The sequence below is a fragment of the Somniosus microcephalus genome, chromosome 1, assembly GCF_052327205.1.
Source record: "Somniosus microcephalus isolate GS21.2 chromosome 1, FLI_Smic_1.0, whole genome shotgun sequence".
Lineage (NCBI taxonomy): Eukaryota > Metazoa > Chordata > Chondrichthyes > Squaliformes > Somniosidae > Somniosus > Somniosus microcephalus.
The window spans coordinates 298644759-298663746 of NC_140987.1; positions in this window are offsets into that span (position 1 = coordinate 298644759).

The window sequence follows — 18988 nt, forward strand, 5'->3', positions numbered from 1 at the left end:
GGCACAGTTTGCAAATGCAAAGTATTTCAGCAAGTTAGATGCATCATCAGGATTTTGGCAGATGAAATTGGACGAAGCAAGTTCAAGACTGTGCACGTTCAACAGTCCATTTGGCAGGTACAGATTCCCAAGGTTACCATTTGGCATTGCCTCAGCTCCTGAAGTGTATCACAAAACTATCCATATGATCTATGAGCACCTGGAGGGAGTTGATACATCAATGGATGACATCATAGTATGGGGAACCACGAGAACTGAGCATGACGAGAGACTGAAAAAAGTGCTGGAAGCAATAAGGAAAACAAACCTGAAGCTGAATAGAGAGAAATGCCAGCTCGGGGTGACAGAACTGACATTCGTGGGAGATATCCTTAGCAGTGAAGGCATCAGACCAGATCCCAGAAAGGTGTCCGCCATTGAGAATATGCCAAAGCCACAATGCAAAAAGGACGTGCAGAGGTTTAATGGAATGATCAACTACATGGGGAAATTCATATCCAACCTCTCAGAAAAGATGGCGCCACTGAGAAGACTAACTGAAAAGAACATAGAATGGGAATGGAATCATGAGCATGAGAAGTCATGGAGCGATCTAAAGAAACTGCTCACAGAGGAACCAGTTCTGAGGTTTTATGACCCAGTGAGACCCATCAAGATATCATCAGATGCATCACAGAGTGGGCTTGGTGCCGTTCTTCTGCAACAATATGACTACTGGCAACCTATTGCATATGCATTGCGCTCAATGACAGACGTGGAGACGCGATATGCTCAAATAGAAAAGGAGCTGCTCAGCATCACATACGCCTGTGAAAGATTTCACCAGTTTGTGGCAGGACAAGCAATCAGTGTAGAGACTGACCATAAGCCCTTGATTGCATTGTTCCAAAAGCCACTAAATTGCTGTCCGCTTAGAATACAAAGGATGATGATCAGGCTGCAACGCTATACACTGAATGTTGCGTACACACCGGGTAAGCTGATGTATACAGCAGACACGTTGTCCAGAGCTGTAGACCCAAGTGAGCCCGCAAACACCACAATGGATGAAAAAGTGAACGTCTACATGGACATGATCACAAGTGCACTGCCCATAGCAGATGCAAAAATGGAGCTCATAAAGAATGAGATAAACAAAGATGAAACAATGAGACGACTGAGGAAATGCATCTTGGAGGGATGGCCCAACATGAAGCAAGACTTCTCACCTGACATGGCAGAGTACTGGAACTGCAGGGCAGAACTATCAGTGGTCGAAGACATCATCTACAAAGGAAGTAAAATAGTTACCCCAAAGAGTCTGAGAAAAGAGATGTTAAAAAAGATCCATGGAGGACATCTGGGAATCGAAAAGTGTAAGAAAAGAGTACGAGAGGTGATGTACTAGCCACGAATCAACCAAGATGTGACAAATGAGGTGTCAAACTGCACAATATGCCTGAAATATCGAGCAAGCAATCCGGTAGAACCACTAAAGCCACACCCAGCGCCAGACAGACCTTACCAGAAGGTAGGCGCTGACCTATTCGTATGTCAAGGGAAGGACTATCTTGTAGTCACAGACTATTACTCCCTGTATCCAGAGGTTTGTAGACTGCACACCACCACTGCAGATGCTGTGATAACATGTATGAAAGCCATATTCTCCAGACATGGCATGGCAAGCGAGGTCTTCACAGACAGCGGACCTCAGTTTTACAATGCAAGTTTCCGACACTTTGCCAAAGAGTGGGACTTTGTCCACACAACGTCAAGTCCTCACTATCCACAGTCCAATGGACTAGTGGAAAAATCGGTCCAGACAGTGAAAAGACTGATGTACAAGGCAAAAGACAATGGAACTGACTTCTACCAAAGCATGCTTGTATACCGCACAACGCCGCTCGAGTGTGGTAAGTCACCAGCCCAACTCCTGATGGGACGTCGGCTAAGGTCAAACCTACCCATCCCGGAGAACCTCCTGAAAACAAAAGAGGGGGAGAAAGTGAGGAAGTTCAAAGAACAACAGAAAGAAAGCAAAAGTACTACTATGACAGAGGAACACAAAACCTACCTGAACTCCACACTGGTGACCAAGTAAGGTTCAAAGACAAAACAAACATATGGACTCAGAAGGGAACTGTCCTGAGTGAAATTCAACCAAGATCATACACCATTCAGACAGATGAGGGTGCTGTTCTGAGAAGAAATCGTCGAGATCTTCTCATGGGACCAGCCACAGCAGGTCAAGAGACTGATACTGTTGAACAACCTGATCACACAGCTGAGAACCAATCATCTGAGGCAACAACTCAGATTCAAGGACAATCAATCAGAAAATCCTCAAGACACGTGAAGCCTCCTGAGAGACTCATTGAGCAAATTTAAGGACTATTGTTATAGAAGGAAGTAATGTTATCTTATTCTTTCTTCAAGTTCTAGTGTATTGACATATTTCATGTGAACACACAAAGCAAGGTTAAAAAACCTTGATCATGATAATGATAATGTAAGTTCATTAAGTGTTACAGTTAAAATGCAGATTAATACAAAGAAAACATGTTGTTAGTTAAAAGTAAAATACTTTTGTTTTAAGAAAGGGAGATGTAATGATATCAGCAAATAGTGATGTTATTTGCCTGTTTGATTATCATGCCTTACCAGCATAATTGCATGTATTGATTGCTTGTGCCTGACCAGCAGAGGGCATGTGACCGAGACAAGCAAGGCAGTTTGGTTTTAGTTTCAGTTTCGCTTTAGATGGATTTCTAACAGGATGTCTCCTGTAAATGCTTTTGAACTGAGTTGAACAAGCTTTAGATTAAAACACATTCTCTTTCATAAATGTCTTGTCTTTGAACCCACAAAGAAATCAATACAAATGGTAGAACTCCAAATCCTTTGAACACATCCTGGAAATTATTCACTGCAGAATCCACCGAGTCATCTGGTCTGCTTATGGCACAGTTTATACGGTAGACTCTCTTGACCAGTTCTAAGTCCTCACAAGCTTTGTCACCCAGTAGTGAATCAAGTCCTTCAGCCACAACAGAAAACATGAGATGATGCACTTTGTCTTTGACTGTCACTTAAATCTGCATACACCTAAGCTATCTATTTTCTGTCCATTATAGCCCTTCAGTAGTACTGACTTTTTCTGTATTTTGGGCTTTTCTTTCATATTGTTAATGTCACTCATACTGATTAAGTTTGCTTTTGCCCCAGTGTCTAGTTTCAATGTAACTAATGCTCCATTTACCTGCAGTGGGATCATCCATTTGCCCTCTTTTACTGCATTAACTTTATGTTCAGCATTGTTAATTCCTGAGGGCTGCACATTTTCTGTCTCCTTTTTGATATTGTCACATGACACCATTCCTGCAAAACATGTCTCACTTAAATCAGTGTCCTCAATTACATTAACTCGTTGCCCTTTCTTAGTTTTTACTTTTGAAAAGCATTGTTTGGCAAAGTGATTCTTTCCATGACATTTTGTGCACATTTTTCCAAACGCTGGACATTGTTTTAACTGGTATTTGTAACCACAGCGTTTATAATTAAAAATTCCTTCCTCCGATTGCTTTTCACTTCTGTTCTGCCCATGTTTCTTCCCCTTGTAGGACACAGCACTGACAGCAGCACTTACTGCAATCGCATCATCATTGATTTCACTGAAAGTCTTGGCATGCTTTTCAGCTAGCTCGCTAGCTTGGCATATTTTCACAGCAATTTCCAATGTTAGTTCGGTTTCTCTCAACAGACATTCCTTGACTATTTTATCATGAATACCAAACACAATCTGGTCACTAATCATGGATGCTTTCAGCTCAGAGAAATTACATGTCTGTGCTTTCAGTTTCAGATCAGTCAAAAAGCTATCAAAAGTCTCATTTTGCTGCTGTGTCCGAGAACGGAAGATGTACCTCTCATAGGTTTCATTCTTTTTGGGAGAACAATGTGTATCAAACTTCTTTAGCACATCGTCTAATTTTTCTCTGTTCTCCTCTGGATTAAATACAAATGTATTAAATACCTCTATTGCCTGTGGGCCTGCAACCATGAGCAGCAACACTATTTTCCTTGCGTCTGGCTTCGTACCGTACCCGATGGCAGCAATGTAGAGTTCGAATTGTTGTTTAAAAGTCTGCCAATTGTAGTTGACATTTCCTGTGAGTTTCAAATGCTCTGGTGGCTTCAAATTCTCCATGTCACATTGCACAATATTCAGCAGATCTTACCAATCCTGGTACCATGTTATGTTCATTAATAACTAGTCATTTTTATTAAGAACAGCTAGCTTTTTCTAGACACTTTATTGAGCACATGTGGACTAGGTACAGTATCTGTAGAGGCCTCCATCTTGACCGCTGCCTTGTGGGTAGCCTCATGCATCGTGGGTAGCCCACTCTTATATACATACAGCACCACCTAGTGTACCATTCCAGAATGACAGGTTAATGATCATTACAGAGTCAAGACAGTTTGCACGTTATTTTCCTACATGAAGGTTGGCATTCACCTCCTCTGTTATAATACGAAGCAAGGACTGTATCTATTCATTGCCCATTTATTTTTTGTAAACCCTATATTGTGACAGCTCAAAGATGGCCTTCGCTCCAGTGGAAAGAGAAGATGACGAATTTGGCACAAACTTCATTGGGTCAGAATGGGTACGGAACATTCATGCTCAGCGACGAGTTGAACTGTTTTCTTGATGACCATTAAACCCTTTAAGAACAGCAGATACTTTTGAACTCTTAGCAACCTATTTGCTCAGGCAACCGGTTAAAATAGAAGTCAGTCTGCCTATTTAAAGAAGGACCCTGCTGGCTTCAGGTGGGCCTCCTTGCCACCTGCTTAGGGTTAAAATAGAAGACAGTGGAAACGGAGTAAGACGTCAGCGGGAAAGTCTCCTGGAAAATTTTCAATGACCGCCTGCCTGGAAGCTATGGTTAAAATCACCCCTATAGCAATCCGAGGAAATTTTGACACAAATGTCACTAACACACAGTGACCAGGGGAACTCTTCCCACTCTGAAGTAATGGGAACATACTTAGATGTGAAAAGTAGATGTTGCTACTTGTCTTAAAAGGATATATATGCATTCAGTATTTTAAAATTAGACAAACTGTTTTCACATTTTAACCTATTTTCCATACAAACCAATTTTACATAGGATTACATACAGCACAGAAATAGGCCATTCGGCCCAACTAGTCCATGCCGGCATTTATGTTCCAATCGATCCTCCTCCCATCTTTCCTCATCTAACTCTATCAGCATAACCCTCTATTCCCTTCTTCCTCATATGCTTAACTAGCCTCCCCTTAAATGCATCTACACCATTCGCCTCAACCACTCCCTGTGGCAGCGAGTTCCCCAGTCTCATCACTCCCTGGGTAAAGAAGTTCCTTCGGAATTCCCCATTTGGTTTCTTGGTGACTATCTTATATTGATGGCCTCTAGTTTTGCTTTTCCCCACAAGTGGAAACTTTCTCTCCCTGTCTACTCTTTCAAAACCTTTTGTAATTTTAAAGACCTCTATTAGGTCACCCCTCAGCCTTCTCTTTTCAGGAGAAAAGAGACCCAGCCTGTTCACCCTTTCCTGATAAGTATAACCTCACATTTTTTGGATGACATGCAGTACTGAATTTACAGAAAAGGGTAGAGTTCCTCACTCCTCACCCATGGTGAGTTGCCTCGTATGCAGCGAGCACACGTTGGAAAACTATGAGCGGTGGGCCTGCATTTTACAGATATACAAGCTTTATAAAATGTCCGGAAACTACCTCACCACAGACAAGAACACAAAGAAACTTCCCCATAATCTATACTCTATAGCCCAGATATAACATCACCACAGAGGACATACAAGTGACAAATGTAATATCGGTTCATCAGTCACTTCAACAGACTGTGACAGACAGGCGTTGATCTAAAAATGCATGGGACAGGGGACGGTAAAGATTTACAACAGTAAGATGTCGTAACTAATCAGTCACATGACAAATACAATTGGGAAACGTGCTGGTTCCATATAATTTTTTTTTAAGTAAAGTTAAAAAGTAATAGACTCACCTATAGGCAGAAAGGCAAAACACAATGCAATGCTATTCTTATCACTCTGCACTCAATTATAGCATAAATAGTAACTTTCATTTGTCTTGAGTATATTTGGCATAAGTGGCTCCCATGTTCAGACTTAAAGCCAAGGCTGCACCAATACAAGATCTATTTATTGCCTCATACCCACTGGTCAAATGGAAGTTATTGCTTTAATAGTTAAACCATCCTCTGATACCCATAACTTCGAGAAACTGCAGACATCCCTAAGATCACATTATTAATGTAATGTGTGCAAGAGGATAAAAAAAATCAAGGCAAAGTTCTATCAGGTAACATAAAGGACAAAGTCAAAAGGGACTGAAATCTGATTGCAAGAGGAATGTAATGATCAGATATGGGGGGGGAGAAATTGGTTAACCCCCAAAAATGGACATGGAGATCGATTAACCTGCGCCTGTTCATGGCGTTGCAGACAGCAAGTTAATCTGGTGCTACCTGCTCTTTTAAATGATTGCTACATGCAGCCAGCACTACCAGCGCTGTTCATTGGCTGCACACACAGCAGGGGGCCTGAAACTCGAGTAACTAGCACTACTTAAAGGCAGCCTGCACCTCTTAAAGGGGAGGTGCATTGTGGCTGCAAGAAGTGGTGGGAGTTTTTTTGAAAAGTCAATCTGGGCTGTGATACTTTGAGCAATGGCTAAATATGCGAGAGATTGGCACCAAGGTTTTCTGACATGCACTGGAGGTCTTGGTGGAAGAGATGGAATGAAGGAGAGACATCCTGTATCTGTAGGGGGGCAGGAAGCCCTCCAGACAGATCCTCAGGAGGCAGTGGGTCAAAGTAATGGCTGAAGTCAATGCCAGGAGTATTGCTCCAAGAACATGGATGCAGTGCAGGAAGAAGTTTAATGATCTGACACGAGTTCCCAAGGTGAGTGAGTTCATCTTCAAATGCCATATCCTACCAACTGAACTACTAGCCTCGCCCACTGCTCAATTCACTGCACCCTCAACACTAACCTACCAACAATCTCTATCAATCAGTACTCAACCCTTCAATTCATATGCTTTACCTTACCCTCACACACTTAACACCATTGTAAGCCTCACACCCACAACTCACGGTTCACACACACTGGCAGCTATTCAACCATGATACCAATATCACCCAAGCATATTTCAGGACACTCACTGACACACTTCTGTCTTTCTTGACGTAGAAGGCAGCACATAACAGGAGGCAGCAGCAATGAGCTGGAGAAGGAGAAGTGCTGTAGGGGGGCATCTTTTAACTGGTTTACGGTAATTTGCCTGGTCAGGCAGCTTTGCCTGCACTCTGACCAATTCGAACCTTTTACCTGGTTTACGGTAATTTACCTGGTCAGCAGCCTTTGCCTGCTACCCTTAAACCAATTTCCAAACAGCGGTTTCGAATCGCTAACACCACCTTCCAGTTCTGATTGGAGGAACTTATAATTAATGATATAGTAAAAACGGACAAGTGGTTTTGATGTGAGAAAATCAACTTTATTTAAACTAAAGAAACTATAATCAAATTTTAAACTATACCACACGAACACAGTAATTACAGTAAAATTGCTTAAATGAGGGAAGGCAGATGGCAAAAATGAGTGATTAATGGCTACAATGTTGATTAAACAATATTAGCAATTTCCCCTTAATTACCACCCCCTAACTCCTCACTAGGTTGCATTGCTGAGGAGTCAGAAAACCTGCTCACCTGTGGTCCAGCGAAGTAAGAGAGAGCTAGCTTCTCAGGAGCTATCTTTTATATCCTGCCAACTCCTGTTTGGCGCTGAAAAAATAAAAGGGTCTGTGTGCAAAATTCGCGCCCAAAAGTTTCATTATACAAGAGAAGGACCGTGATTGGCTGACCCAATGGGTTTGAGTCGTTTAATGTGTCTGCACTCTGGGGCCGAAGTGTACCTGCACACATCTGGAGTTCATCTGGGCTAAAACAAAAGGGAATCCAACTGCCCTATTGTTCTGAGTGATGGGTGATTCAAACCCATCCATACTGATCTGTTCCCTATCAAAGTCCTTTTTCCGGGGTTTAGAAGTATCCATTGTGTGTAAGTGGTGTTGAAATTGGGCTAGATTGCTATGTAAACAGAGTCAATTGTTCTGCGGTTTAGTTCAAGTGGGTTAATCCCTTAAGTCAATAAACAAACATCGATTGCTTCTGAGAAGGGAACGCCCTTTGATTGGCAGGTCTGACTACCACTGTATTTGATCCTCCCACTTTTTCACAGACATACTCCATGAGCTGCGAGCTGCTTTCTTTTGTCTTTTGGCTATGATTTCTGACGGTGATTTTCAAACCTCTTTGAAATATACACAGTTCGAAACTCAGAGGTACCATTTTTAATAAAATGTACTGTCTTAGATCCTGATGTTGCCCAAGTGCTGCTCTGCCCAATGCAGCCTTTCACGATTCTGGGTATGTTTTAAAAGCACTGTCCTACCCAGAGGCAATTCAAAACACATAATTCTTCATCCACGATGTGGACCAATATTTCCCGATCTTCAGGGAAAATAGGGGAATTTTGCGAACCCCTACAGCGCGCCTACTTGTTTTAACCCCCATGGAGGAGACAGTGTTGGCCATCATGGGAAGGGGCATCACTGATGTCATGGCCACTGGTGCTGCTGGTATCTGCAAACATAATCCTTCATCTCTCTTCCCACTTCTCCCTCATCCCTCAATCTCTTCTGACTCACAAGTTGCCAATGGTGTAAGCACACACTTCTTATTTTCTCTTCTCCCCTCACAACTACCCAATCCTTGTCCCTTTTTTATTTCAGATACCCAAGAACTGGAACTTTCCCAGTCAGTGAAGGAAGAGGAAGGAGACTGTGAAAATGAAGAGACAACATCACTTGATCTTACACTAGCAGACATCAGCTCAGAGATTGACACTGCATGTATTTTAGAGGCTAGGATAGAGGAGTGACCTGCACCTAGTGAGACACTGTGCACAAGTGTGCAGGCTCCAGGGCAGGGGGAATGATAGCACAGGTGCCAGCTCACCAGAGGGTGAGGTCACACACCAGTTCTGCTGCAGCAGAGTTAGATGATGAATTTGCTGGGCAAGGCTACAGAAGAAGGCTGATGGGTGTACACACCCAAATGCTTGGTGCACTGGAAAGCCTGCCAGAAAGCCTGCGATCAATGTCAAGGAGCATGGAGGAGTCCAGCACCAACTTGGCACAGGGCTTCACGCAGAGCTTGGACGCTACCTTTCTAACATGGAATGGGCGGTCACCTTCATCAGCACACCTGTGCCACCCTCCATGATGCAGCATCTCATGGCAAATGATGGAGTATCCATTGCAGCACAAACAGCTTCCATCAAATATCTGAGTGCTGCAGTGAAAGCTCAGACTGCTGTCATCATGGCTGTGGATACCGCTGTTCAAAGTGTCTTTCAGGACATCACAGCAGTCCATCAATCTGTCCTCCAACAGATCAGGAGGATTGCTGAGGCACCACATGTGAAAGTAGCAGTGGTTCCATGGAACAGGAACCTGCTGTCCTCTCAGGGTGACAGCATTCCTGCTGCCACCTTTGTCACTCTGCCAGTGCCCTTGCTGTTGCCTGTCAGCCAGCCAGCCCAGACTGCTGCCACCCATGCCGAGATGGTGCAGTCTGAAGCCGGGTCTTCTAGGCCCAGAGCTGCTCGAAGTCGCCCTCCAAGGCCATCTGCAGTCTCCTCAAATGGAGGTCAGCAGCCTTCAACAAGCCATGCTGCAGCCACTGGGGAAGCACCTCGTAGGAGCACTAGGAGAGACAATGGCACACAGAAGACAGGCATTAAGGGAATGCAGAAGGGTGATTAGTTTATTTTTGTATGCATTATGTCATGATTGGATTGATAAAATTGGATTAGAATGTGCACTTTCTGGTGGTTTTTATTTTTGTGTTGTCGGAAAGAGGACAATGTGATGGTCAGTGCTAGAGGAAAGGTAAGGAATGTGGGACTCTTGGTGCATGGAGAGCTATAGTTGAGGTTACTGTTGTCACTCATGAATATCCTGATCACACAAAGCCTGGGCAAAAAGGGGCTCTCTGCGTTGTAGCCTCACTTCCTCTTCATGTTCCTCCACTTCTGCTTGCACTTCCTTCTCCTCCTCCTCCTCCTCCTCTTGCTCCTCCTCCTCCTGCTCCTCTTCCTCATGCTCCTGCTCCTCAGCTTCTCTCCTGATAGGTGGTGGCAAGGGCTGCTCCTTCATAAAGGCTTGGTTGTGCAGCATGCAGCATACTACCACAAATCTTGATACCCACTCAGCTGAGTACTGCAGGGCTCCTCCAGAGCAGTCCAGGCAGCGGAAGCACTGCTTGAGGATGCCAATGATGTGCCCTATAATGTTAATTCTGGCAGCATGGCTCTCATTGTCGGCCTGCTGTGCGTGGGTTCTGGATCGGAGTCATGAGCCATGTCATCAGTGGATAACCCTTGTCACCCAGTCGCCAGCCTGTGACTTACCATGATGTATGAAAGACAGGTGACACAGAGAACTGCCGCAGAATGAGGGAATTGTGAAGGAATCGTGTCTACCGCCAGGATAGCGGGCATTCACCTGCATGATGAGCTGCCTGCGGTCACACACCAGCTGCACATTGAGGGAGTGAAAATGGCCAAGTTCACATGAGGGTCACGCAAGGCAATGTGCATGCGGTCAATAGCACTCTGCACCATGGGGAAGCCTGCAATCCATGCAAACCTTCCTGCTCGCTCCGCTTGCTTGTCTCTGGAAAGAAGAAATGTGCTTAAGCTGTCTCTCTGTGTATGGAGAGCCTCAATGACATCCCTTATGCAGCAGTGTACTGCAAACTGCAAGATGTTGCTTATATCTCCAGCAGCAGTCTGGAAGGAGAAGACAGATAAAGCTTAAGAGCCACGGTCACCTTGACAGCTATAGATATTGCTGTCCTTTCGGCAGTTGGCAGGTTTTAGTCTCCACCTTTGTTTTGAAGTGAAGCCGTCTCAAGCATTGGTCCTCGCTGAAGTCTCCTCCTCCTCCTTCTCCTCCTCCTCCCTCTTCTAGCAGCTTGTCCTGCTCTGTGTGGCCTCTCTTCATTCTCCCGGTCGTGCTCAATTCCCAGAAGAAGGCCTACCAGGCCACCCATGACTGGAAGCAGCTTCTTTCAGCACAAGCTTTTAAAACATCAAAAAAGTACTTCAGCACCAGCCAGACCACTCCCTGTAGACTATTCAAACTGTAGCCAAGTGTAGGAAAGCACCAAAAAAAGCGTACAATTGCATCAGCGGCTGGAAGAAATAATCCAGCAACTATCCTGTAAGTAGTTCATGATCCCTTCAAATGGCACTGGTGTGGGCTCCTTCATGCCGTTTAACCTGTGTTCAGCTGTGCGAGGTTAAGACAGGGTGTAGGCTGGAGTGTGGCATTTTAAAATGGTTGCGCTGGCATCAAATCAGCATTGCACACTGATTGACATCACAATCTATCTGCTCTGCATGCTGCCGGCGGTCATTTGGTATGTGCGTGCAAATCCATTTTACCAAGATTGCGTTCGACGCACTTCCTGTCAGAATTGTGTGTGCGCATTTTGACCCCTTTTTCGAGCATTAGGATGCCGCGTAGCGCCTAAAAAACGGGCGCTATACAGCCCAATTTCTCCCCCAGTACTGTATCATCAATTACATTGAGACATTTCCTGAGCTTTCCAGAAATAGTATTTCTTTTAATCTAAAGATATTTTTGGTCTTTATATTATATGTTCTATTGGTTTAATACCCAAATGCCCCAGGGGTGATAATGCCACTTAACATCATGCAGTTCGAGTGGAAATTAGAGTTGTTTTTAATGAGTTTGTTCAGGTTCACAGTCTTTGCTAATAACAGGGTGTTCTTGTTCCTTGCAAACATGTTTAATATAAACAGCTTTAAATTTACAGCTTCATTTAACCTAAGCACCTCTATTATCCCTATAAAAAAGTCATGCAGTAAAACACTTCTCAGATACTGTATTCTAAACTGTAGCTTTAGCTGGAGTTTGTTCACAAATAAGAGACTAAGAAATTCGTGAGTTTTGTGCCAGCCATTCAGGCCCGTTCCAGAGAACAAATGGCGGCCACCTCGCGTCCGCCCAATTCCAGCATGGAACCTGGCGTCCACCATTTTGGGAAGGTCGGCAGCGCTGCCGTTGCTTGCGCTTGCTGCAAATATGGTAATTAGTCAGATTGTGATGTCAATCAGCACGCAATGCTGAATTGACGCACGACCTGCTACTTTGGACCTCGCCACTCCTTTCAATGCCCTCTCCAAAGCACGGACAGCTGGACATCCTCGGAGCTGGTGGCTGGGTGTGTGAAATCAAGTGACGTTGTTTCTTCTTCTTCTTCCTCTTCTCTCTCCTCTCCCTCTTCTTGGTCAACCACTGTGGCTGGGCAGGCTGGGTTTTTTGGGTGTCTGAAATGAGGAAGCCACAAGGGTAGGGTTGTGATGAGGGGAGGGGATTAAAGCAAGATCTGCATGCTTACACTATGTGCAGCTTATAAAGCAGAAGATATCGTGGGATGAGGGGGAAGTGGGATGCGAGATGGAGGATAACGTATGAGGATACCAGCATCTTGTATTCTTTTAGCCCACCGCTGGCCAAGGGCTCAGCCATGCCCCTGCCAAGAATAGCCAGCAGGGGGTGAGGTGAAGCTAGGAATCTGAGGTGTGCATCATATTTGGTAGAGATTGTTGTTAGGTGATTGATGGGGTGGGGTTCGTGCACTGAACACTGTGTGAGGCTAGTGGTGCAGTTGGGAAGAGACGGCATTTGAAGATCCATTCACTGACCTTGACCACTCGGCTGAGGTCATAAGTTATCTTTGGGACACTGAAGCCAGGTCCTGGGAATGACTCTGCTGGCAGTGATGGCCTCGGTGATCTAGTCCCACATCCTTCTTTCTGGAGGCCTTCCTGAGCCCCTGTGGGTAGAGGCCCTCTCTTCCAGTGTTCACCCCCTGCACAAAGCTCGAGTGCTGTGTCCGAGAACCTGGGTGCCATTTCCCTGGCCTGCTGAGCCATTTGTGTTAGTGCTGAAGCACTTTTAGCATTTTTGATCAGCAGAAGGCAGCTCACCTTTAAGAGGCACAATCTAGCTTTAAGTAAAGTGAGCCTCATGTGAACACCGAGAACTTGGGCCCCCTGGTGAGCACACAGCCCATCAGCAGCACATTCAGCACTGGGCTGTGTGCTACAATCATTATAATTAGCAGGCAGCACAAATTTGAGGTGCTGCCTGAGCTCCTTTCAACGGGTACGGGCAGATCGCGCATCACAGTGCCCGCACCTGTTTCTCAGCGTTATCGAATTTCACCCCCAAAGGATTTTAATTTGTTTTCCTGAATCTCAGCAATCTGATAGTCTTACTATTTAAGATGTAATGGGATTGGATCCATTATTTTTATGGAAAAGGTTATATATGCTTGTTATTCTAAGGATTTTTTTAATTAGAAAGAAAAGCCAGTTTGGGCAGAATGCCTTCAATTCCCACTGGCATTGCGATCCCAGAGTTACCCTATACTGGGTTTAGTACCAGATGTGTTAACGAGCCTATTGGATCTGGCACTACAGTATGGGTTCAGGCTGTGGGGGAGGGTGGTAGGTAACGGACATCCTGCTGAATGCGCAGCAGCAGATTGATTCACTTTTCCCCATGGATCCAAATTTTATGTGCTGGCAGGAAAAAAAAGGAGTGTGCATTATCTCACTTTATTAACAAAATAAAGCAAGGTTTTCTGTTGTTGAAAATAACTGCCATTCTGAATATTCATAATACCCAAATATTCACTGGAGCAGCAGCAATACATTTAACAGATACAAAGAAAAACTGCAATACCTAAAATCTGAAGTAAAAACAAAAAAAAAGTGCTGAAAATGCACAGCAGATCAGAAAGAAAAAGACAGATTAATATTCTGGGTGAATATCAACATCAGAACTCAGAACTTGATGACTTATCATAGTTTTATTCTGCTAATGCTGATAATGCCAGCCTTAATATTTTTTTTAACCTTTTAATACTCAGAATATACATGAACTTAACCACCATAGTAAATCTGGTCAGGACCTTTGAGGACATGACTCTCAGCCCCCTTCCCCGCCCCACCAGCACCACAAAGGAGAGTAAACATCGGTAATTTCCCTTAGAAGTAGACTAGAGTCATAATTGTCCCCAGGCAATGAGGGGAAATGCAAGTAAATACTTCCCTGTCAAAAGTAGACCGAGAAGGAATCGAGAAGCAAACAGCAGTAACATAATGTCATTGTTATTAGAAGCTGCACGTCTGCTGTGATGGAATGTTTCAGTTCCATAAATGAGGCTAAATGAACTTCCATGCATCATCTTGAGAGCGTTTGCTAAAGATTTTTTTTAATCACTGTATTTCGTATTGACAAGTACACCCATCTGGATTTCCACTTGAAACAACCACAGTTTAAGATTTAAGAATGATACATCATTAAGAGCCATTGTCATGGTGACGGTTGAGTGCAGCTTTTGCATCCTTTTATTAACAATTTTAGGAGCCAGTAAAAGAAAGAAAAACAAATGTGCGATAAATATAGCACTGAAGAAAGAGCCTGCTGGGATCGCCTTAACTGGGTGAATTTTTCATCAGCTGTAAAGATAAATTATATGGTGTGATTTGAGTGTTTTAGACTTTGAGCCATCCACGGCACGCCATGATTTATTGTATTCAAGTCTCTGAGAGAGTAAATGCTGTCATTGTAATTAATGGTTTTACTCAATTCTGGAGTTTGCATTATTAATAATCACGATGAGACTGCCACTTCTGTTTAAGCAGAAGCATATGATGCACTTCCATGTTAATGGTCTCAAGCAACGGAAATATCACAGAGAGTGAGACAAAACGTGAAGTGGGTTAAATTCGATAACCCCTGAAAATGGGCGCACCCGTTCACTACGCTGCAGGCAGCGTGTTAAATTTGTGCTGCCTGCTGATTTCCACAATTTCTGTGCGCAGCCAACGGTACCTGCACTGTCCATTGCCTGCATGCATCAGTAGGGGGCCCGATATCGCAGGGGGTTAGCATTAGTGAAAGTCAGCCAACACCTCTTTAAAGCAGAGGTGCATTGTGGCTGCTGGAAGTAGCGTTAGGAAGCGAATTGATTTTGAAGAATTTTGTCAAGCTGGCTCAATTTGCGAGAGAGCGAGCACCAAGGTGTCTGATAAAGCACTGGAGGCCTTGGCGCAGGTGGTGGAGAGAAGGAGGGACATCCTGTATCCACAGGGGGGCAGGAGGCCTTTGAGGGTTACGTCAGAAGGCAGTGGGAGGAAGTAGCGGCTGAGGTCAATGCCAGAAGTGATGCTCCAAGAACACGGATGCCGTGCAGGAAGAAGTTTAACGATCTGACTCGAGTTCCCAAGATGAGTGAGTTTAATCTTCAAATGGCATATCCTACCAACTGCACCACTAACCTCATCCACTGCTTAATTCATGGCACCCCCAACACTAACCTACCAACAATCTCATTCAATCAGTACTCAACCCTTCAATTCATATGCTTTACCTCACCCTCACACACTTGGCACAGTTATAAGCCTCAGACCCACAACTCACAGCTCACACACACTGGCAGCTATTCAACCTTGACAGCCATAGGGAATGCTGTCCTTGCCCTTTTTTGAGTTTAAAGTTGAGGCGACAGCAGTTGATAGATTTCACTCACAACCTCTTTTGTGAATTGAAGATATCTTATGCACTGGGCCTTGCTGAAGTTGAGGTAAGAGAATTGTTCTCTAAAGACCCTCGATGGATATGGCCTCCTGACGAGACCCATTCTCCCCCTTCTCCTCCTCCTACTCCCTCTTCTAGCAGCTTGTCCTGCTCTGCGTGGCCTCTCTTCATTCTCCCAGTCATGCTCAATTCACAGAGGAAGCCCTACCAGGCCACCCATGTCTGGAAGCAACTTGTTTCAGTACAATATCTTAAATGACACAAAAATGTCTACAAGAACAGATAGATCATGCCATTACTCTACATTTCTCCTACGTTACAACAGTGACTACACTTCAAAAAAACCTCATTGGATGTAAAGCACTTTGGGACGTCCTGAGGTTGTAAAAGGTGCTATATAAATGCAAGTCTTTCTTTTCTTTTACTTAACCTTTAACTAAGTATAGGGAACCTCCGAAAACATGTACAATTACACCAGCAGGCAAAGGAAATAATCCAGCCACTAATATGGAAGTGCATTATGATCCCTTTAAATAGCACTGGTGGGGGGGCGGGGGTCCTTCATTTCATTTAACATTGTGTTCAGCTGCGCGAGGTTAAGACGAGGGCATTGGCTGGAGTGTGGAGTTGCAAAATGGCAGTGGTGGCTTCAAATCAGCATTGCACACTGATTCGTGTCATAATCTCTCTTATCTGCATGCTGCCGGCAGTCATTAGGTGCGCGCTCGCAAACCCCTTCACCAAGATGACGTCCAGTGCACTTCCCATCGGAAGTGTGCGCGTGTGTCTTGCACCCCATTTTGAAACTTTATGTGGCTGCATAACACCTAAAAGATGGGTATGAAATGGCCCAATTTAACTCCCAATGCCTCTATTGTTGTCTTTATGGATACGATTAGCATTGTAGAAGTACTTGCAAGAAAACTGACATTATATAATGAATAATGGACAAGTAGGATAGAGTTATAAAGATGCAGTGCAATAGAGAGCTTTCAAATGTTATAAATGACGTGTACGGACCTGTTGTGATTTATACAAGGAACCCCAAGCTGGTGTTCCTGCATCAAATTCTCTTTAGGCAATTGGTTATTTGTCATTATACAGTAAAAACTTAAAATTACTCTATTCAATTTAAGAATACAACATTATTTAGTAGGGCTAGAGCATTAAGAAAAGCTCAGCAACAAACCAGCAATTGAAGATGTAAGTAAACGATAACTCCCATTTGTCAACAGCGCACAGGACAACAAATAGATCTTATATTGGTTTAATGCTGAGACTGCAGACCCAGGCCTAGAAATTCAGTTGCGTTCGCCAGCCGTTAGCGCCATAAGAGGGGTAGATTTCGAGCGCTAGGCACTTAGCGCCCGGGCGCAGACCGATCTGCGCCTACGCCCAACTTCAGTTGACATTTAGCGCCGGCGCAAAGTGTTTGCGCGCGCTCAGCTGCGCGCGCAGCTTATGACGTCATTTCGTCGTGCAACGCCTTTTGTGCGCCCCAAACCGGAACTTCAGTGGCGCCCGCCCAATGTGGGCGTGGCGCTGTTAAGAACTGTGAAGTGGAACGCAGCAGAGGCCCTGCGGGCCTCGGGGAGTGCTTATTAAAGGGCACTTAGACTGAACTATAAAGGACAGCCATTTTGCTGCAATGACTTTAGTGCTACGGATTTCTGGACAGAGACCAAGGAAGAGACCTTACTGAATTGGGCCAACATAGGAGAGGTATTTTTGGCTTCTGGCCAGAGCTTGCAAATTTGTCTCATTGTGATTTCACTGTTTGCAGGTATATTATGGGGGCTGCATGGGGTTCCAACCCTCAGTTCCAGCATTATGTGCGAAGGGCTCGCAGACGCTGTGTGAGAGGGGCAGCCATGCCTAGACGCAGAGGGGCCATTAGGCATCGGCAACGTAGGCCTTACCCACTCAGGGAATACCGCCAGCAGGTGTCCTATCTCACCATGACTGCCGCGCATTGTGTTAAGAGGCTGCGCTTCAGAAGGGAGGTGGTTGCAGAGATCTGCCAGCTGCTTCACAGAGATCTGCGTCCACAGCTGATGTGCAGGATGCCTCTGTCGGTGGAAGTGAAGGTCACGGTGGCTCTGAACTTTTATGCAAGCGGCTCCTTCCAAGCCGCTGCTGGGGACATAGCGAACATCTCCCAGTTCGCCGTGCATCGCTGCATCCGGCAGGTCACCGATGCCCTTTTCGCAAGGAGACACCAATTCATCTCCTTCCCCATGACCCTAGAGAGGCAGGAGCAGCGTGCAGTCAGATTTGCGAGGATCGCCGACTTCCCCATGGGGCAGGGCGCCATTGACTGCACGCATGTGGCTATGCGGGCACCTATCGACAATGCCAAGGATTACCGCAACCAGAAGGGCTACCATTCCCTCAATGTACAGCTGGTGTGTGACCACAGGCAGCGCATCCTAGCTGTCAATGCCCGCTTTCCAGGAAGCAGCCACGATGCATTTATCCTGCGCCAGACTACTGTGGCTGACATGTTCCAGGCACAGCCTCCCCCAAGAGGATGGCTTATCGGGGACAAAGGCTATCCTTTGTGTACATGGCTCATGACCCCGCTCCGCGCGCCCAGGACCCCTGCTGAGGAGGCATACAACGAAAGCCATCAAGCCACAAGGAACATCATAGAGCAAACGATTGGCGTCCTCAAGCAACGGTTCCGCTGCCTGGATCATTCCGGCGGATCTCTACAGTATTCGCCGGATAGAGTCTCCCAGTTCGTCGTCGTTTGCTGCATGCTGCACAACCTGGCTATCCGCAGGACTCAGGCACTGCCACCTCACGTTGGACCACCACCTCAGGAGGATGAGCAGGAGGACCATGAGGAGGAGGAGGAGGAGGAGGAGGAGTACCAGCCCAGGAGGGAGCCACAAGGTCCAAGGGCCGTCCGTCGGCGGCTTATTGAACGACACTTCTAGGCCCCCTGTCAGGGAATGGCTTGTGGCAATGAACGCACCTGAATGCAGCCGCTCCGCAAGCCCTCAGCCGGTTAATGCAACAACCACTTGAAACATCACACATGGACAAGCTGAATAAATAAAAAGCTTTATTTAACAAACTCAGGGCCCTTCCCACATGAAATCCAAAAACAGACAAGACCCCCAAAAAACAGTCAAAAACATATCTCACTCCCACAACCTGGGGAGGAATAACAAAACTTGTCCATCCAAATGGCCT